Genomic DNA, 22890 nt, shown 5'->3' with positions numbered 1-22890 from the left:
TACAGCTAATCCTAGAAGTCATTTTGCTATAGGATGCAGGCTTTATAGTGCTGATGATTTATTCAAAGGAGCTCATTCTCAGTCCCTTGGGGTTGTCTTCAAGCATACTTCCCTAACCAGTTTCATGTTTCATGTTTTTTCATTCCATTTCAAATCTTTCTCCTTCTTTACATCTCTAATCAGGAAAGGATCAAATTTTCTCACCTTGAAACAAGCTTGTCCTACTCTTTGGAGCAATCATTGGAGATAGGAATGCATCATTTAGATATTCTTATAGGAATAATTCAGGAAGGTAATTGCCAGATCAGCTGCCACTGCAGATTTCTCTTCAAATATAATCTTAAGTCAAAAAAGAAGGGACTCTCTGACCTCTGGAAAATTAATAATGTCCAAAATCCACTTAGAAACTCCTCAGTCTTCATGGAGGGGCTTCTCAGATTTCAGCCTTTCTAAAAAAACAGGTAATATTCAATTTCCTTCCTCCCACTCATTCTTAAATCTTCAGAGATGAATGTGAAAGGATCTTGAAGTAATTCCATTTCAGTCCTATCTGAATTTCTGCCGCTGGTTTCTACAGTGCAGTGCACTTCTTATTCTTCCCTTCTTGAATTTCTCACTTTACTGTGGATCAAGCATCCTCCCGAAATGTGCCATTTAAGAGCATCATTAAATGCTCTTAATTAATGCCATTGAGAGTTTAAGGTGATGGAGATGTGGCTGCTGCAGCCACGTGAAGTTCTAGACAGTATGGACAGTATCCGTGCTGTAGAGCTTCACTGCCAGGGAATTCATCTTTTGTGAAACTTGAATAGAGTGATGGGGTGTGTGGCCACATTTCTAACTCTTGTTTGTAAGCATAACTTTTATTTGAGGATATTTCACTTTTTATTATAAATGTATCCATCCTGGTTAGCTTCTTCCATTCCTCTTCTGTGTCCCTTACTCAAAACATTCTGTGGGAAGTTTTGTATAATCCCCTGCTTCTCTCTGCTTCACTGGAAGCTGTCTTCCTACCAGCATGCCCCGTGAGTTCTCTATCCCTTTAGGCAGAAATCCCTTTTCGTTTTCCTGGTGTTCTGCAGAGAGTTTCCTCCCTTGGACCACCTTGGTGGGTTCCACCCTGGGATAATCATTCTGCTCTCGCTGTGTGATTCTTCCTTCCCCAGCTGCCTTGGCATTCTCCTCCTGTGGTCAGTTCAGCACCTGTGCAGTCCCTTTCTGTTTAATATGATTAAAGCCTGCAGTTGGATAATCCAACATCAAGCAATTTTAATTTGGTGTTCCAGGCAAAGCTGGGGGGGGGAGGATGGAGATGTGGCATTAGCAATGATCATGAAGGAGGAAGGGAGTAGGCAGTGGGAGAGGTTTGTTGTGTAGGTGGGAAGGAGTGTTGATGTTTTTTCTCATCCTGTAACAACAGGAACTGAGGCAACTGCCAAGAGGCACCCAGTGCCCCGTTCTGGCAGCCCAAGCAGAAAGACAAGAGGCTCACAGCTTGATTCCTTGCTTTTGGCAGCTCAAAAATGATAAATGAAACACAAGTGCTGTGGAAAACAGCAAAGGCATAATTAAGCATCATTTACCCATGGCAGACAGGGCAGGTACGTGCTTGTAGGTTTACAGGACTTTCCGCACTGCATTTCTTTATTAACCCTTTGTTCCTGCTAGAGAGTTTAAATGGCTTTTATTCTGCTTGGGTACCACAGTGAGAAGAGAGCTTCATTTTGAAAGTGACTCAAGTGGGTTTGAACAACTGCTCAGTTAATAGTTTGGAAACACGCTGGCAGGTTTTGCACTGTTTATTGTTTTTCTCTTTTGGTGATGCACAAATAGCTCTTGAACTCTTTGGGGAAGCGTGATGAACCCACCAGCTGTGAAAGCAAAATACTGGAGATTCAGTCCTTGCCTCGCTCCCTCAGCTGGGGAGATAAGAAAAATCTTGTTTTCCAGGAGATAAGTGAAGGGATGCAAATGGGTGAGTGCCCAGCTGAGAAGTGAAATTCTGCGGAGGAAACGGCTGTGGCAGTTTGTGCTGCTCTCCATTGCATCCTGGGCAGCAAAGCAGCACCAGCACTCCTGGCTGCAGTGCAAGGAAGGAAGGAAAGCTACTTAAAAACAGCCCTGCTGGTTGTACACTGAGGAGCATCCCCTGACCCAGCTGAACGTGCTGGGGAGAAGGCTGGAGCTTTCCAGATCATCTGACCGACCGCAGGCAAACACTCTTCCTTCAGATTTGCCTCACCTGCAGAAAACAGCCTCTCTGAACAAGATTCTCCTGGAAGTCCAATAGGAGTTACACCCTGGCTTATGTGATACGATTTGTAGTATTTAATAATCTGAGAATAAATAGTGTAATTTATTTTTATTATAATTATTGTTATTATTAACGTTATTTATATTATTATATTATTATAATACTATACTATAATAGAATATAATTGTATTATTAATATTAAACTATATTACTAGAGTTCATTAATCTGAAAAATTAGAAACAAGTCTACCTAACTACAGAAGAAGAAAAAAAAGTAATTTAGGCCTTTTTTTAAATTTGTAATCTAAATATAGATTTGGGAACTGCTTGTTTTTTCGGTTTCTTTTTTTTTTTTTTTCCTTAGTCACTTCATTATCCTAGATATCTTGGAAGAACAAAATAAAAAACAGCATAGCTGCACCTTTTTCTGACCTCCCAGTGGTAAAATGGCAGTCTCCCAACAACTGTCAATTTGCAAACAAAGGTGAACAAGTAGTCCTTTAGCTGCCAAGCAGCTGATTTCAGGATGGTAAGTAAGCTTGGAGAGATCCTGAAGTGCCAGGCTGCCTGTGCCAGCCTCACCTGGAAATGGAGGCACCAGGGACAGCAAAGAGCCTCTCAGGTTTACACCGAACTTTTAGGGGGCTCTATTTCCTGCAACATTCCCTTATAAGAATTTTATTAAGCAGTAAACTTTTAAGGGCCATCTAGGGCAGAGAAATCAGCATCTCTCCAAGGACACCACAGGAAGGGAAGCTGGCATGTGTCCTATTTCTGACCTTTTTCTGGGATTGTAGTCTCAGTATCACCCAGTTTCAGACCAGGGTGATTTTTCCCAAGATCACTCAAGCTGCAGTCCAGGTGTTGGGGTTTGGGGAGCCAACGGACACAGGAATTCCCTCTGTACAGTTGTGACATTCATAATTCTGGATTGACACCTTGCTGGATTGTGCCGAGCTTGAATCTGCAGGAACTGACTCAATCCCCTGCTGAGCCAAATAAGGCACTGAAATTCAGCTGCTTTTGGATGTTTGGCTGCAGGAGGTTCCCACTGTGCTGCATTCACATATCAGGAACCAAAAACTGCAGCTGGAGCCCTTGGCCAGCCCTACAGCCAGAGCCAAAATATTTCCAGCCACACTGGGGGAATGCACATGCCCACAAGGATGAGTGGGGTCACAGCCCCTCCTCCCAGAAAATACGCTGGGAAGCTTTCTTGATAGGACACCGATAGTGACAAACTCATGAACATTGCAGTAAAAATCCCAGGATCTCTTGTAAATTCCCTTCAGGGAATCAAACGCTGATTTTTATCTCATTTTTTTTTTCCTCCTTAGGATGTGTCCTCACTTTTCTCACTTATGCAAAAAGAGCAATGCTCATGGCACTGACACACAGTTGCAGTAAATTACTATTGATTTTATCAAATCTCTCAGCTGCATTTCAGTGCCCAAGCATCTATGGGGCCATTTATTGCTTCCTATTGTGTATTCTGCATTGATGAGCACTATGTGATCCAAATGGTGAATCGTGGAAAAGACTTCTGAAAATAGAGTCAGTTTGTTAATTGGTCAAATGCATTCCTTCTTGGCAATTGGTTCATTCCTCTCTCCACACCCCAATGTCAGATGTTACTGAAATGACCTTCAAACAAGGAGGGAGGGGGGAAATAGTTATGAAAACAATGGATATGTTGCACTATAAAAAAGAAAATTGATGTTTTAAGGTATTATGGAATAGCTTAGTTCATTCATTCCTCTCTAGCACATGTCTCTGAACTATCAGAATATTCTACTCCCTGATTTACAGCCTGATCTAAAGTGATTCTTCAGCTCTTCTCTTTGTGCATTAAAAGGAATGTTGTGTGTGTGTGGGTTCAGTATAGTACATGGGCTGCACTGATGCACTCAGAAGTGATTTAATTCCAATAATCTGAAATGACAAGTGCTGTATGGGTTTTCTCTTGGCATTAATAGGATTAAATCAAAAGTGAGAGATATACTGACAGAGAGGCTGGAATTAAGGATCGTAAAAAAAAAAACCATTTGAAATGGTTCTTAAATTGATAAAAAGCTCTAAAAAAAGTGCAAGGAAAAACATTCAGGCAATGGGAACAAAGGAAATGCGCTGTTCATTACAAGAACTCATGGTATGAACAGGTGAAATAAAAATGGCAATGGACAGTTTTACAACATCTGTTAATAGAGGAGAGAAATGCCCCAGAGATTAGAAAGAGGCCACGGCAGTTATGACAAGCAAGAATAGAAGCAGCAAACACAAGAGAAAGTCAGTGATCTATTAGTTGAACTCCAGTTTTGGGACAAGCTTGGTAACTCTTCTGTAAGACCAAGCATAGCACCAAGCACAAAAGTACTTCAGGTTTCCTGTTTCTTTCTCCTCTGTATTTGAGTTTTTCAGCTCAAATCTTCTATTTAAACATTGAAAATCAGATTATTTTCCAATCCCTCAGTAGCAGGGAAGTTTGTACAGGGTTAAGGAGGGAAATCTATAATTGAGACCGACCAATGCCTAGGTGAAAAATTTGCATTGTCAATAAAGAATCAATCTTATTTCACTGAGGAAAGCAAACTTGAAGGCCAAAGAGAACCAGTGCCTCCTAAATATGAAATGACTTCATGCTACTGAATATTAAAGTTATGTAAGGAACTGTCCTTTCATGTACAAGCAAGAACTGAAAGTATGACATCCAGGTGAACAGAGTCCACAGGAGCAAATCAGGAATGGGTGAATAAGAAAACGTACAGTTATGTACAGGAAAAAATGAATAAATTCCTCATCTAACATGGCAGCAACAGAGGTCTTGAGGGACACAGAATTTTTCTTATAGGGAGGGATAATAAGCAGGATAAAGATCCGTGAGGTTCAGTAGAGAAAAACGCAAGCAGTTCACCTCAGTGGGAAAGGATGTCGTTTGAACTAGGAAATTTAAGACTCTAATGTTGGAAGATTGCTTTTCGAGGTCTGGTGTTTGCACAAATTTGGCACCTTTCACGATCAGACAGAGAATGCTGCTGCATCCTGTGGCTGCTTTACAGGTTTGGAGACTCTCAGTCTGTGCTTCCTCTGTGCCATTTCTACTCTGGCAGCTGAACAAATCTATTCACCAGTACAAAAAGGAGAAGCTTGAAACCAAGTTGTGAGATTGTGCAGGTTTTTAGTCTGTTTTAAAAGGAGCTTTATTGGTTTAGCAATATTTTAGGAGAACATGGTTTCAGTGATTTAGGTTTTAACATGGTTTCAGTGATTTAGGTTTTAACATGGTGTCAGTGATTTAAGTTTGCATAATTTTTTTACTCCATAGACCATAACTAAAACTTCAGTTTCTGCTTGGTCAGACAGAAGGGGGTTGGTTGCCATTTATAATTTTTCAGCAAGCTGTAATCCTTATTAAATGTTCATTTTCATAGAAATTCTACACAAAAAAAGAAAAAAAAATTACTCCTAGCCATTCTTTAGGAAAAGAAAAGTATTTCCTCTAAGATTTTGATCCACCCCATGCAATTTTATTTTTCTGCTACAGGCTTTTATCTATTTCAAGATAATATCCATTAAAATTAAGTTATTTAATTAACAATTGCATAAAACTGTGTTGCACATGTAGTGCTTTTGTCTTCCTCCTGTGAGATTAATTTTACACAATGTGAAAAATCTAAACTAAAATTTTACCATGCCGTAGAGTTTGGAAACATCAATACTTTTTTGTCCTCACAAGAAAGATCTAAATCAGTGGAGATTGAATGAACTTATATAGCAGAAGCATTATTCCTTCATTCACAGAGACACTACAGAGGTCTGTGGGATGAAAGAGTTGTAAAAGACACACGGACAGATGCAGATTAAATTTGGAGCATGATCGATTGATCTTTTATGTTAGAACATTTCATATCCTGTCCTTTAGTTCAGATGTAGCACCTGACACCAGACACGATGCAAATCCCTTGTAATGAGAGGAAAATGCTTCAGCTGTGTTGTTTGCTGTGAATTACTGCACCCCATTTGTTGCACCTCACCTCTTCCTAGCTCAGCAAATTCATACTCCAGCTGCTAAATATATATAAATTTTGAAAAAAATATATAAACTTAGGCTCAAAAGTAGTTGTGGATAATTTTGAAAGTGGCATTGCTTCATCTCTTAGTTGTTCTAAACCTGTTCCAACAGCAAATGAGAAAAAAAAAAAAAAAAACCAAAAAAATTCTTGTGGGCATTGAAGGGTGGTAACCTGAGAATCCCCTCAGTACCTACAGCTCTCTGAGCCAGGTCAATTTTCTGTCACTGTAAAAAGTTAAATTAGGATATTAATGTAGAAAATATCAGCTTAAAAACTCTCTTTGCTGCATTTCAGTGCCAAGCAGCATTACAGACTCCAGAGTTTGCATTCCCTCTGGACTTTGTCCATGAGAAGGGAGCCCTTCTTGTGCTGTCTTCAGGGAAAAAGATTTCCTTCTGGCCTGGCAAGAGCAAAAACATACTGGGAAGAGCCTGTGTCTCTGCTTCTCCGATCATGCAAAATTCCTCCCCAACTATGCTTTGCTGATCTTGGATCCTTTATTTTCCCAGATCACTTTTGCTAAGTGCACACAGGACTCTGCATTTCAGGCCACTGCCTTTTGGGAGAAATCTTAAGCTGCACTACTCAATAATATGCAGCTCAGCACTAAATAATAATAGAAAAGTATTAACATGCAGCTTAAATCTAGATATTAAAATTAATTTTGTTCTTTTCATTCATTAATTCAGACCTGCAGCAGTGTGTTAGAATGGATTCATATAAAAAACCCCAAACAACAACACGAAACAGAAGTAAGAAAAACTCTTCGTTTAGCACCCTTTGTGTATGGTTATATCAGATTCCTTTACATATGGAGTGCTAGTAAAATTAGTAAAACTCATTTTAATCACATGACTTTGAGTATTTCAATCAAAATATAATTAAAAATCGTTCCACTTGCACACTTCCTGCTGAATGGCTTTATTTTTGATATCCGGACCATAAGAAGTTAAGAACTCTCATTTTGTGCAGTCTTCCCCTTTCAGTAGTGATTAAGTAGATTAAGAACTTTTGTCTTTATGATGAGAATAGAATTTAATAAAATTTTTAATATGTCCATCATCCCTATATAAATGAATTTTACTGAATTTGTGTTGTGTGGTTAACGAAGAAAAACTCATCAAACCTTTTTGCTTCTAATTATTTCATGAAAAGGACAATTATTTGTCCAACATCAAACTATTATTTCTCTCCTTTTCATTTTCCATTTTGTTCCATTACACATATTAAAAAAAAAAAAAATCCAGAAAAATACAGCCTGTGAAAAGAAAGGTCAAAGTGTGAATTTACTTCTGTTTAAAAGCTCGGGTATTGATTTTATTCTGTGTGTGAGTCTAGATGGCTCTGTTCTTTACCTGCACGAGATTATGTTATTGGGTTGAGCTTCTTAGGTAATTGTGTCTAGTTAAAAGAAAAAAAAGAAAAAAAAGCTTCTTCCTGGAAAATGTCAGCGCTAACAAAATGTTCTGCAATGATTCAACCTAAATGGAAATGATTCATGATATCAAAATGGCACAGGACACTTTCTAAGTGAATCAAAACAAATGTGTGCTGCAATTCCTTAGCTTATGCATTATGAGGGTTGTAGCCTGGGATGCCACCGGGATTTTAGACGGGAGAGAGGGATTGTTTTAAATGTGTCATAAAAGATTTGGTCTCACTAAAAAGCCTGGCTTATGGAACACAATGGGATGTCACGCTCCCTATCTGGAAATAGATCAAAGTCTACAAAGGGTATTTTTTTTTTTCCCACAGACACCTCTAATGTCAAATTTTCTCTAATTGTAGAGTGAAATCATCTTTTATAATGTAAGCAGTAGGGGAAAGTTCAAAACTTATTAAGTTAATTTCCATCCCAGTTAAAATAGAAAAGTTTATGAAAACGAGAGAACATGGGCACGTACCACGGGCTGGCTCACCTTTGTGAAACTACAGAACAGGGAGTATTTCTCAGCTCCCATTTTCCCCTGGTGTGGGTTCTGGGTGCAGTAACCCTTTCTTTACTGGCTTTAGCCCTCCTCCCACTGAGCCTGCGAGCTCAAGCTGGGCTGCTGCAGCCTGCTCTGGGCAGCAGAGCTCTGATTAAAGCTGAGAATGAGGATCTGCGCACATCCCAGCAAACACAACCCTGCCCTTGGTCAGACAGTCCTGGCCCCCTGTGGCCAAATCCAACCTGTACTGCGAGGGTGATGTTCAGTGAGAGAGGAGGGGAGCAAAACAGGGGGGAGCAAATGTCAACCAGCAAATGGAGGTGGAAACACCTGCCTGGCACTGAGGAACAGCTGTCCGTGTGCAGCTGCTGCTCCCTCTCTCCACAAGCACCCCGTGCTTGCTGCTTTTCTCAGGGTTGACCAGGTGGGTTTGCGGGATTTAGTTGATGCTATTTAGAGAGGAAGGCTTCTTTACCCTGTGGATTTACTCAGCTTTAATCAGAACTGCTATGGTAAATAGCAGGCCTGTAAAAGTTGTATCTGGTTTTTTTTGTTGTTGTTTTTTTGGTGTTTTTTTTTTTTTTTTTTTTTAAATTTTATTTCTGGAGAAGAGTTTTGAAAGGAAAGTTTTCTTACTACTTATCCCGAAAATAAACTGTGGATGACTTTTAGAGAATGATATGAGGAGTAGATTCTTTTTTTCCTTTCTACCTCCAATTACCTTTTAAAAGACCCTACAAGCAATCTCATTTATGGAGGCTCTACTTGAAATGATTGTGCTCGTTGGAATCTAAACATGAGCTTCATTTTTGGAATTTGTCTTTTTTTTTTTTTTTTTAATAGGAATTTTTTCTCTTAGAAAATGCAGTTCCATTGTAACCTAAATGCATTCTAGGGTATTTCAGTAATCACTTTGACTAAAATAGTTTATTAGAAATTAAGCATACATCTTCCTACATGCAGGAGAGGTCCCATTCCTCAATCATATGTAGGCAATTAATTCCTGCTGGAGAGCATCCAGCTCTGAGCATAATTAAAAGCAATAGCTAAGAACCATCAAACCCTGTTGCATTGAACCATGAAGGATAGAAAGTGTGAGAAGAGAACACAGGTTTTGGAGAGATAGGAAAGCCGAAAATAATTGGCCTGCAAGCTGAGTGCAGATGCCTAACCATGTCATAAACTGTGCAGAGTGGCCCAGACAAAAAGGAATTAACTGCTGAACTGCAGGCACCACCGCTGAGTGTAATAACCAAGTCAGAATCAGCCTGACCATGCATTTCTTCTTCTTCCTTTCTTTCTTGTAGTGTAAATTTATTGGACGCCAGCAATAAGTAATTAACTTAAAGATAAGTAAGTTGGTAAAATTCAGACAGTTGAAATCTATAGGAATGAATTCATTTTGCCATAAGGTGCACAAAGTTAATTAGAAGTTGGGAACATATGGAATAAAGACATTAGGGCACTTCGTGTGAAATTAAGCTTTGATACCATCTTCTACAGAAAAGGTAAAAAATTAAATGCAGGAAGCATTTAAGAAAAAAAAAAGGTCAGTTCTGTATTACAATGGTAAAGAACAGAGTGATCTTTTGTAAAATATATAAATATATTGTTGGCAGTGACTTCTTCCCTTTTTGTCTGCCAAGCCTTATGACAGTGTACATAAAACCAACTGTTAAAAAAAAGAAAAATCTTATAATTAGAGTACTCGTCTTGCATTAAAAATTGGTACAAAAAATAAATGCCTTTAGTGGATAGCACTTAACTCCAGCTGACAGTAAACTCAATCCCACGTGTTTTACTCTTAGCTTTAGTGCTGATGACGTCAGTGACTTCTGGATGAGGCCAGCAGGGTTTGCCCTCAGTCATGTTTGCTCAGAGGGAACAGACATGAAAAAAACCACCTTTAAGGATAATTACGGTGTAAGCCGAGTAAAATCTCTGAGCTTGCTGTTGAAGAAAGGCATTGTCTTTCCTATGAAGGAACCATGTTCAAAGACCCTTTTAAATTCATTTTTCATACCGTGTGTAAAGCACTCCTGTCTCAGCATTCCTTGGGCTGGCACACCCCCAGTGAAGGGCAGGGCTCTGCACAGCGCCCTCAGCTCAGGAGGAAACGCTCTCTGCATCCTGCTGCAGTGATTTGTCACGAGAAATTGTGACAAAAAACCCCTTTCTGAAATCCTGCAGCTACTACCTGGGGACAGGGTGGGCTTTTCTGAGTGTGGTCACTGCCAAGAAAAACCTACCCTGCCCCATGGTCCCTACTGGGAAATAACCAGAGAAAGGGAGGAAAGGAAAAAACCCCACAAGATCTTGCTCCGTCTTACTGACATAACTTTGGAATAGCTCTGTTGAAACAGCCCTTTTGCCGGCTATAGTGTATCCCTGGCCAAAAGAAAAAGACCTGCTTGTGATGCCTTCAGTTTCAGCTTTCCTATTTTCAGACTCTGTGCTGCCCAGGGGTGCAGTTCTGAGCTCACATTCAGTGTCACTCAGCTCTGCACAGAGCAGGGACACAAAACAAATCCTTCTCCTGCTGCACATCAAGGACAACTTTCAGGCCCGAAAGCACAAACAAGGGTGGCTGAAGGGAGGAACAAGGATGGGACCTCATAATCTGAAGCTGTAATTGGACATTTAAACCCCAACATGTAAATGGACTAAAACTGATAAAAGTGTGAGACCTGGTGACTCTTTGTCCATTTTGTGACCATTTTGGCTCCACCTTGGGTGGAGCCCTGGCCAGGCTCTTGTCCTGCCCAAGTGGATCCTTAAAAGCCTTTCAATAAATCTCTACTTTATTCTCTGGCTCTGTGCAGTCTCTGTTCCAGCTCACCCTTCCCAAGGCATCACTTTGCCTGTTCACATGTTGGGATGGAGCCCTCAGGAGCCTGCTGAAATTTGTGATATACAGTTTGCTCTGCGCCACCACACACCTGCAGCTCCCCTCCCTGCGCCTCCCAGAACAGTGCTCAGCCACCCTGCAGCTGGCTCTTTGCCACCCAGCCTCGTGTGCAATGCTGCCTGGCTTAAAATGCTTTGCAGACAGATTTCAAACCCTCTTTCCTTTTTTTTTTTTTTTTGCCTTGCTATAAAAGTCAACAGAGGGATCTGCTCTCAGCCTTGCATCTTCCAGCATCAGCATCAAACTTTGCAACAGTTTGTGTTTTGAGAACACGTCTTTATTCACTTCTCTTCTTGATTGTCTCTAATTTATCCAGGCTTACCTTAAAAATATTTTGCATTCAGTAGCACATTTTCAGTGCCATTTATTTACCATTTTTTTACCATTTAAATAAAAAGCAGGAGGAAACAACCGCGGCAATTAACAGCACGTATTGTTTCTCTAAGACAATCCTTGTAATTAGTATGTTAATTTCTCACAAATATGACCAAAGCTGTATTAGCAACCAGTATTACCATATGCTCCTGGAAAGAAAATAATCATCAAATTGTTTAAGAGTCTCCTGGGAAAGGAGAACAGATCTGATTTAAGACAATATCATGTCCTGAGAAAATTACACTATGTCCCTGTCATATTTTTATCTATTATGGTGCTGTCTGCTGAAGCATTTCCATTTGAAGAGTGTTATAATTTATCATGGAAGTAGAGGTCTATTGAATTGAGGCTAGTTAAGTGCCAGGAAACAGAACATCAGAATCTGCTGAATGTGAGACAGAAAGTTGACCCGCAGAGAAAGGTGGGGTCAGTCCTGTCAGAACTACTTGTACCTTATTATCAACCCTCGACACAAGTGGTGGAGCTTTCCTCTCTTTTTGGCAAGCAAAATGGGGCAGTAATTATTTGATAAGGTCTTTAAAAATCATCACTGCAGTATATTCTCTCTCTACTCCTCTATATAGCGATGCAGCCCAAATTTGCTTGTTATTGCTGCATGTTAAAAAATCCAGGACCTGTCCAAACTCCAATCAAAGTTGGCACAAACATCCTTCTGGGCTTCTGTAGCCTGGATAATCTTAGATATTTTCTGCTGATTCAGGTTCTCATGGTGATAATTTCATCTTTTCTCACCGTGGAAACACACACATTTGTCATCCAAAGTCTGGAGTGTAAAGACAAGCAATGCAGTGATGCCATATGCTGAGGAATCAATGTGAAAGGAATTTGGAAAATTGTGGCTTGATTCAAAAAGAGGAGGCCCTTTCTAGGCACTTGGGCCCTTCATAATCCAGGTATTTCTCATCAGATGGGTGGGCTGGGAGAAGTTAACCTGTTTGATAGGTAATTGTTTTTCAGATTTCATAAGAATTCTCTGCTGTTCCAAGTTTTTTTTTTCAGTTTCTCTGCTTTACTCTTTACAGCAAGTTGCTCCCTTAGTGGCTAAGGAAGCCTAGAGGAGCAAGTTAGGCAGAATCTAAATATACAGAATATCCCTTGGCTGTGTCATCAACTCCAGCTCTTCATTTCTTATAGGTAGATAAGGATTTCTTGCAGAGACAACCAAAGAAGCGGTAGAAAATCTACTTTGAAAGAACATAAACTATTGAGAAAAAGCTCATAAAACCAGTCTGCAACTGTGTTCCTTGCATGGCTACCCAAGCAGAATATTTTCTAGCCTTTTGTTCCCATGAAACTCCACTACATATGCTGAAAACCTGGAAATTGCCTCTGGATCAGGGTGGGGAGTATCCTTTCATATTATTTGATTTTTTTTTTTTTTTTTTTGTAATAAGAATTTAAAAGGAAAATAGAATGTACTGCAGGCCCCCAAAAATCAAAAAATGCTGTACTAAAGCTGCATGAAAAAAATGAAAAATATCCCTTCACTATAGTAGGATAGAAAAGTTTATTAATTCTGATTTATTTTGTGGGATTGTGCACTTTGAATCTTAATGTTCCCCAAAGCTCTGCAAGATCAGGTTTTTCTATTTTCCCAAAGAAGCAGGATGACATTTCACATGAAGCCCATGATGTTTCGTATTTGAATGTCTTAAGTATTAATACTAAAATGTTAAAACTCCAATGAACATAGTTGTCTCTCAAGCAACGATTATATTTTAAAAAGAAGATACTTTGATCTTTTTTTTTTCCTGAAAGTTGTATTTATGCAACTCAGATACACATCTTTCTAAAAAGACAAGAATTTTGTCCATAGACTATAGGAAACAGATACAAAGGCATTGTTATCAGTTATTGATTAAGAAAAAGGAGAATTTTGCAACATTTTCTTGCATTAACATAGGGTTAGGGTTAAATATGAGGGTATTTAGTATATCTAAATATTGGGGTTAAATATGAATTCAACAGCCATGTTGGTGAAGGTCTGTCATGAGCCACAGCTATTTCTGGACAGTTCACTGTGGCAGCTCATCGCTGACTCATGTAAGAGTTCTTTTCACTTGTGTGACACAGGATTGTGTGTAACCATGTCCTTCTTTTTTTTCATATTTGAGGAGATTTTGACACTTATATTTGGAGCCAATGACATTTCCATGAGCTCCAGTTCTCTGATACCACACTGACTTCGAGTCACTCCGGATAAGCTGAGGTGATTATGGGGGATGTGTGAGGAATCATCCCACGAACTTTTCCCAAATCACATGTTCGGGGTAAAAGAACATATTGTTAAAGTTTTGCTTTTCAAACTCTGGTATTGGTGCTGATTTTTACTGCCGAAACAGCCAGTTTTCAGTCTCTCCTCCCAAAAAACCCTAATATCATAAAATTTCTTTTACTCCATAATAAATATTTAAGGAAAATGGCATTCTTTAGAAATAGAGTCCACAAAGAAAGATTGTGAACCCTTTAATTGCAAAGATATTATGGGATGCAATTCCGCTGCAATAAGGCAGTGGCTGTACCGTGGTTTGCCTAATTTCACTGATTTGGTGCATTAAATAACACCCTCCCTTTTGAACTGAAGTGTGATTGTGCTGAAAACACCTTGTAACATATAACTCTAAGCCTAGCTTCCCTCTCTGAGGATGTGTGGTGGATTCAACCACGCAGTCCAAGCTTATTGCTTTACTCCACAAACTGATTTTAGATATAAGCAAAGTGTGCAAAACTGGTGTGCTGCATTGTCCTAATCAGTTTAACTTCATTGTGGAAAATGAATTTATGATAATACGCCAGAAAACCATTATGCATTTGACCTTATTAAGCTGGGGTAGAATCAAATTGTATACTATTGACCTCAACCTTGGCTCACTGTGTAGATGAATGAAAATAATTGCACTAGTGAAAATAATCAAATGGCTGCACACAGCTCTGCAGATTGAATGGACCTTGGCTCAGTGCTATTAGGAATGATTTAGACTAGAGAAATAGAGTTTTGTAATTAATGAAGAACAAGGGCAGGAAAAAAAATAGTACTCTCCCAGCTGCCTTTAAGCAAAAGTGGATGGCTGCATTTGCGTTAGCAGGGAGTTGTTATAACTACTGAGATTGTTTTTAAAGGCTGAAGTAGAAGAAATGCATGGCAGAATGGAGATGGAAGTTATGGCTAGAGACCTAGAATGAGGTGTGTTTGTAACCCAAATTAGACAAGTAACTAAGGAATCCCTGACTATTACTCCAATTAAGAAAATGGAGCTACTGAGACTCACGGCTTATGTGACTTTGGTGGAAATTTGTCTCAGGCACTGTAAAAGCCAAAAAGCTGGAAACATGCCTTTCCTGAGGTTAATGAAAATATCCCAATCTTCATTTTGGGCAAAAACCATATCTATAATTGATGCTGCTGGGCAGCGGAACAGTTTGTGGGTGTGTGTTCGTGGTCACTTAGGAGGAAGACATGCAGTCCGGCTTGTTCCAGAACCACTAAACCAGCAGCTCCAAGTCCCAGAAACTATTGCAGGGACTGGCATTTAAGTGGCACAGTCTCCTGAGGCCAATTGAGGCTTGATTTTAAATCTCTTATTTAACAAAAATAACATGTTGCGTGGTTGTAGGGTTTTTTTCCTCCTCTAATTGATATTTTTTGCTTCCAGAAGGGATAAAAAGTTAAGTCTTGCTTTGTCCTATTAATTTAATTAGTATTGAATTGATGTAACTGAGAACAGAATATTTCCTGTGCTCCTTAAATGAAATGGGAGCTCCATCAGACTGATTCTTTCATATTACAGTTCATCTTCATTGGAACATCATTCAATTCCCTCAGAGATTTCAACCCTTTATTTCTGTTCTCATGCAGAGCATCACTCTGATGCCGCCAGTCAGATAGGGCATTTTACTCCTTCCTTCACTGGATTTGGCTACTCCAAAAAAATAAAAAAGATTTGGGTCGATTCTGATGAACATTTCACATTGTGGATATAAAATTAATGCTGCAAAATTTCATTGACAAGGTTCCATGACTAACACAAACACACTGGGAATACTTTCTGTGGCAAAGCAGTGCTGTTGTGTGTTTACTGCCCAGCTGTTAGCATGAAAGGGGCACAGCTGGCCTCCTTTGCTGAAGTGGTTTCATGCCAAACACATGAAGTTTTAATTATAAGCAGCCTGAAATATTTATGCTGTTTGGATTTCCTCATTCTTGTATGGAAACAAGACAGAAGTTCTTTTGAAATTTGATGATAGGGAAGTATTTGACACCAAGACTGTGCAGTTGTGGTGACTAATTAATTAGTCTGAGCTGGTAATTTTGTTGTTGGGTTTTCTATTATTGTGTTCTGTGCTTGGTGATACCTTAAGCCAAGAAGTGTAATTGCTCAGACGTGGAAGAGTAATCCTCCCCTGCTCCTTCCATGGATCTCTTCTTCAGTTCAAAGAGACAGCTTGGACACTATGGGAACTGGCACCACTGCACGTGGGTGTTTCTTGGAAAGAGATCCACAGCCCTGAGTGTGTCACTCCAGCAACCCTTCCAGTGCTCCTCTTTGATTTACCATCTAAGATCCTTTTCTGCACTTAAACACTCGCAGCAGAGCTTTTAAAGGCTTAGCTAAGTTTCCAGCACTTTAATATCCCAGCTGGCACCACGATGCTGTGGGTACCTTTGTAAAAAGCCTTTGTGGTTAGCAGAGTCACCCACAAGAGACAGGAGCTGGGGTTGGGACCGGTTGAGCCTCGAAACTCTCCTGTTTGTCAAAACAGCTGAGACTCCTGGGCTAGAAGTGGTGAAAAGAGAGGAGGACATCCTGGAGCTGACCAGGAGACAAGACATGCACTCCACACCCACACACACTTTATGCTTTGCGACCTGGTGGAAATATGAAGCTTAGAAACATTTCCCCCCCTTTCTAGAGAAATAACCAACCATTTGAGTGGTGTGTATGTGTCCATGCATGCAGCCATACTTATGTACACACATGTACCTGTAAATTCTCTTTTCCAGGTTTGCTTTGGATGGCCACTGAGCCACTTGTGAAGCCCCACTCTCAAGGGCTGAGGGCTTTAATTCTGTCTGGATCAGACCCTGCAGAGAAACGAAATTAAAGAAAATCTTAGGTGCACAGATCATTGCAAATTCAGCAGGACTCTTGAGAAGTGTTATTGAAGTTATGCGCTCAGCTTCTTTCATGTGTTTGAACTCCCATCTTTACAATCGCTCTGATTTTCGGAGCAGGTACCAGCAGCTGAAAAGTGATTCTTCTTCACTTTTTCCCTCTTATTGCATGTTCTTAGTCTGAGAGAATGAATCAGTGCTTCCTGATGGAATGCAAAAATATGATGAGTAACAGGGAATTGTTGGAAAGAACAGATTAGCTTAGAGATTGAATTTAAAAATAATAAAAAAATAAATCCAGGAACATGGACACATGTGCAAACTAACACTGACTTGTCTAATTCTGAACTGCAACATCTGCAAGATGGAGATCTGCCACTGTGCAATTAACTAAGTACAATAACAATTCCCTTTTCTGTCCTTCATTAAAGTAACATCAGAAAAAGTGTCTACACTGCAGACTCGAGTGTGCTGTGGCCATATCTGGGTTTTAAATGAGCTGTCTTGGACACTGGGAGTCCTTGCCAAGGTCAGGTTAAATTAATCTTCCTGATCTCCACTTTGTCATGGCTGTGCAGCTCTCATTATCCAGACCAGCTCATAGAGCATTAACTTGGGTATCTTCTAACAGCCCTGCTTTCCTTATTGCAAATATTTAAATATCAAACCGCTGAACTTCTTTCAGCCAGCCAAGAACAATCCAATTGCTCATGGTACACGACAGTCAAAATGTTTCCTGTCCTTGCAAGTCCCATAACAGCTCTTCCCCACCTTAGGCCCAAGCTGCATGCAGTAGTTAAAAATATCTGCATTTCTATCAGGTCTCCTCAGGAGTTGCTGCCTTATAAGTAGATGTTTACTGCAGGGTTTCTTGTTTGTTTCATTCTTTTTGTTGTTGTTGATTTTTGTTTGGTTGGTATTTGTATTTTTTGGTAAATACAGTTCACCATTAACATGTGTTAAAAAAATACGGTTTTACCCTCACAAGAAACATTGTCTCCATACCCAACAACTGCAATGCCTCAGTCTAAAGAATCATTTCTGCACCGTGGCTTTTCTTGCAATAACACTGCCTGTATAACTGTCTGTGTAACTGGGGGATCCATTCCACCTGTGATTATTTGATGATTTCTTTATTTCACAACGCCTTTATCTCTTAGGCTCCCTCTCCCAACAAAGAAATGCTTTTTTTAGTGCTAATTAAGTAATTTTTCTTTTATTGCTATCAAACATTTTATTCTTTTTCAGTAAAACAGAAATAGAAGCATCATTGGGAAAAGCTTTAAAATTGCCGTCATCTCTTCCCCACCAAAGGGATTCAGAGGAGCAATTAATGATACACTTCTCTCTAATAAAAAGATTTGCTTTATAGTTTCATAGAAATCCTACCCAACGCAGAGCTGTGAAGCCAAACAGACTGGGGGAGGATAGAAATTAATCAGAGGACATGAATAAACATCTATGAGGGCTATAAGTATGGTCAGACATGTAACATTGCATAGGTTGAGCATCTGACAGAAAGAAGCCCTGAACCTCTTGGATGAATAATCAGGATGTTCTTATTTCCTGACACAGGTCTTGATGCAACTTCCCTTTTTTTTTTCTTTTTTTTTTTAGCTGGTTTTCTTTAAAATGAGTTCCAATCTTTTATTCAGCTCCCAAATAATAACTTAAAGCCTTGTGGAGCTTGATAAGCACGATTCTCTGTGGCTAGAAGCCCGTTCTTGATGACTTTGCCTGCAAGTCATGGTCTGGAGTTAGAGCCTTGCAGGTAGGAAGCCCAATTAGAAGGTTTCCTAAAGGGCTTGATGTGCTTGAGTGCCCCACAGTGTGAAAAGCCTGCTCGTTCCTGTGGTGCTAAATCCCTCAGCCTGTTCTTTTGGGGAATGAAGAACAACACATCAAGGAAACGATGCTGACCTTCTGCCTTGCGGGCAGCCTCAGAGACAACAGGCTCAGTAGGAGAGTGGATCCTTGAGGTGAAGAAACATGTCCCTTAACAAGACTTAATGTCTGAGTGCCCCCTCACAGTCATTATCTGGGAACAGATTTCTCAGCCTCTTTTTTGAATTAAAGCTCCATTTGCTACATGTAGCTGTTTAAGTCTTGCAGACTGCAATATTTTGTCAAGCCCACGAGCTTGTAACATAAAAATATGTTTGATAATGCCTTTCACTCAGTTTTGTTACATTTCATAGTGCTGGCACAACAAGACACAGTGAAACATGATACATTGCTTGTTCCTGTACATTGATGTGAAAGCAGAATGCAATGAATATAAAAGACACTGAAAGCAAGATCATTGCAAAAAAAAGCCCATAATTTCTTACAGTGGTTTTATTCTGTAATGACTCATAGAAGTTTCACTGTTAATATCTAAATATCTCAAATACTTTTTCTCCCCCCAACCCCTCTCTCATTTTTATATTTCAATTTTTTGAGAGTTCTCCTGTTTGAACATCAGCCTGATGATCTGTGCTGCTTCAGCCCTCCAGGCCACCAGCTGTGGGTGTAGTGCCTTACACTTTCCCAGTGGGATCACTGGGAGCAATTTTTCACACTTCAGTCTGTGCTGCTGCATTAGTACAGCAAAGACATAGTGCCAGCCAGCAGATGGTTTGGTTTTTTTTTTTAATGAACACCCAATATAAAATACTTTTAGATCATAGTGCATTTGGGTCATGGTCTGCAAAGCTGGGCTTGATTTGAAGCTGTCACCTTCTGATAAAAACCTCCTTATCCTACTCATTATATTTCCACTTGCAGCACAGGGCTGCACAGAATATAACCTCAGGCTGAGCAGTTTTGGAGAGGGTTTATATGATACCTCCTACTTTCCCATCTGCACTTATTCCTTTTGATGGAGGACAGTGCCACAGAGAGAACCTCTGTGTGCTTTGGGTTGTGGTTTTCTAACAGTATTTCAGAATATGTCTTGATTCTGGCACTTATAAATGAAATCTAATATATATTCAATTCAAAATGCTGCTTCTTTCTGCCCTCTTCATGCTCATGATGATCTGCTTGTTGGGAGGAGTATCTTACCCCTAGAAAAGCCATCCTAATTTCAGGAGAACCCTAGAGGTGAGATATTTACAGAACAGCTGCAGAGGATTTTGAAAGAGGTCTCCCCGTTTTGACTTCATGCAGCACTGACATCTTTCAGATGTAGCAGAGAAATCATTCCATAACAAAACACACTGAGCCATCAGACTCTCCGCAGAAGCAGTGATGTTACAGAAGGTTGCATCCATTATCCAAAATCTGGATAGAGAATGTAGATTTCTATGTTCCTTGGAAGGAAATGTTTTATTTCTAGAAGATCAATTACTCACATTTTATGACCCTTGTGATGACTTAGAGGTGTTTTGGGTTTTTTTTTAAACACCACCCCTTGCCCAGTACTAGAAAAATGACACCCTGGGTCTCTGTGGTCACATAGGATCAATATTCACCAGGCATTGCATCAGAATTTAGCATCGTTTTTCAAACGCTGCATGTGAGTTGAATGTGCCAGCAGAACTGATTTAAGGCCGTCTATCCACACATAAACAGTTTACTTTTACATTCATGTGTAAGATGTATCACACGGTCCTGTATCTGATCCGTCACAAAGTGTGGTGTTTTTCCGAGGCTTGTTTTCTAGTCGCAAAGGAGCACAGCTGTCACACCAACTAAAATGAAACCCTCCCTGGCATTTTAATTCCTCAGCTTGGTAACCTGGTAATTAAGTGTTAACTTGCCTGGTTTAGCATTGTGTTACATCACTCATACAAGGTTGAAACAGGTTAGATTCACTCATTTCTACAACCAGACGTCTCCTTCACACCCAGATTCTACTTGCAGCCGTTACATGGTTCATTTCATAGAAGACTGCATTTGTGTTGCTGTGTTTATGCTTTATTTTGCCCATGGACAGGGAGAAATGCTGCTCTGCTGAGCACTTTCTCCTCCCGTCCTCAGCAGATTGCATATGCCTCCATAATTTATTTGAAACAAACAAACAAACAAAGGCAACAAAACAAACAAACAAAAGCCCCCAAACTACAAAATAAAGCCACTGGTGCTTTCAGAATACCTCAAGGAGTTGTTATCTCCAGCAGCAGAAGCTGTGGTATCCAGTGTCTGCTATTAATATGCATATGCCAAAACTAAAAGGGAAAAAATGCGAATGTTTGTCAAAGCTGTGAATTATTTCAAGATATTATTCTGTTCTAGCAGCTGGAATGTAGAATTTGGATCCTCTCCCAAGAACACCTTTAGACATCTTCCCTGGATCTTCTTTCTGCAGGACCTGGACTTTGCACGGCAGACTTAGATGGGAGGGAGATGCCTTTTGTAATCTTTTCTTGGATAATATTAATATTTGGTATACCTGAAAATCCCTCACCACCACCATGTGAGATGACAGTCACAAAGTCATCTGTACATTTATTATCTCAGCCCTCTGGAGGAGCCAGGTGGTGTAAGGGACGGGCCCAAACCAAAGCAAGAACAAGATGTGTGTGCTCCCAGTGGAGTACCACAGCCAGGCCTGAAAAGTGAGTTGAGAGTCTTCATTATCACAGAAATGGAGGTCTGAAGATCTAGACTTCATCCTAGAAGTAGCCACAGATGCCTGGTGAGATACCAGGAAATCTTCTGGATGCTTCAGTGTCAAAATGAAGATTTATTGGTCATATTGCTGGCATTTGACTTTTGAACATCTGAGGAGTTTAGACTAAGCTTAGTGAATGAAGCCTTGACCCTTTGGGTTCATCACTCCACATCTCAGTCCTGCACTCCACTGCCAGGATTCTGCTGAGATCACTGAGATTTTCTTGGGCATAAAGAACACAAGACAAAGTTCAAAAGAAATGCTTGAACAGAATCACTGTGAGACTTCTTTTATAAAATATTTTGTCTTTGTTTCAACCTAATGCCTGAGCTCTCTACTTCCTTGATCCTCACTGCTTTTGAAAAATGAATCAGATTCATTTGCAGTGTTGAGCACTTCCAAGAGATTTTATTGCACATTTTTATGTGCAAGGGCCATTTTGAAGAATATATGTGCTCTCATGTTTAGTGCCCACTTTAGTTTCTCTTCCTGGCAGTTACAACAATTATTTACCATAGTTTTCCAGACTGTGCTTTGAAAAGAGGCAATAAAAACACAAGGTGAAACCTTGACTCCATTAAAATAGAAAAGAACTCTGCTACTGATTTCAGCAAAGCCTCTGTCTCCACAGCACACTTTTCTCTGATTTTTGCTAGAGCCAGAAGTGTTTTGTGTGCAGTCAACTCATTCAAAAATCTAATTCTCTTCTGAGGTCGTTCTCATGAGATGTTCCAGTTCCTTAAAAAAATCAGGTTTTAAAAGCAACGCAAAGTACCCCCCAAAGTACAGCAGGGAAATCTTATTTGTGTTAAACAGCTTTTGAAATACTTTAAATACTGCACTTTTCGAGGTGGCAAATAGGAATTCAATACTCACTCCGAAGGGAATTTGACTCATGACTATTTATCTGCAAATTCTTTGTGGCTACTCCATTGTCAGGGAAGTTTTTGACTTTGCTGCACATCATATTAAGCTGCATTGTACCTCAAAATCTCTGACACATTACCACAGGTGTTCCCAAAGAATGGATACAATCCCAATGGCTCTCAGTCTCAAGAGAATAGAGTCATTAACCCAGATTAAAAAATGTATTTGATATATATTTATATATACAGAAATTATGGTACCATGACGAGGCACAGATCCGGAATTTTTGGTTCAGTTCGAGAAATTAAAATATTTTAATTCAACCTATTCAAAAAATCTCACTCCACTAGTCTTGCTTTTCTTAATTAATTTGGTATTTGTGATATTTTATCATCTTATAAAAATATAGAAAAAAATTCTCTTTAGGGAATACACTTTTCACTAAATAAAACTTAGGTGGGATATTGTCACTAAGTCTTAGGACATCTGACTCTATAAATTGACTCACATGATTTAATAGATCTATCTAGAAAAGTTCAGCTCCCCTGTTTAATTCAGTGCAGTCACTCCTTTACTTCTCTGTCTGTGAGGGTTCAGATGCAGCCTGCCCTCATCAGTGAGATTTCACGTTGCTAAATTTGAGTCATAAACATTAATTACTTTGTATTTTAATAATCTTATGCTGTCAGAGTTACATAGGGACGGTTTCAGACACTCACCATACAGGATATGTGTGGGATTTCTTGCCTTCTCT

The sequence above is a fragment of the Chamaea fasciata genome, unplaced genomic scaffold, assembly GCF_029207755.1.
Source record: "Chamaea fasciata isolate MVZ Bird 193981 ecotype frontalis unplaced genomic scaffold, bChaFas1.0.hap1 SCAF_22, whole genome shotgun sequence".
Classification (NCBI taxonomy): Eukaryota; Metazoa; Chordata; class Aves; order Passeriformes; family Sylviidae; genus Chamaea; species Chamaea fasciata.
Note: the sequence above shows the minus strand (reverse complement) of the source record.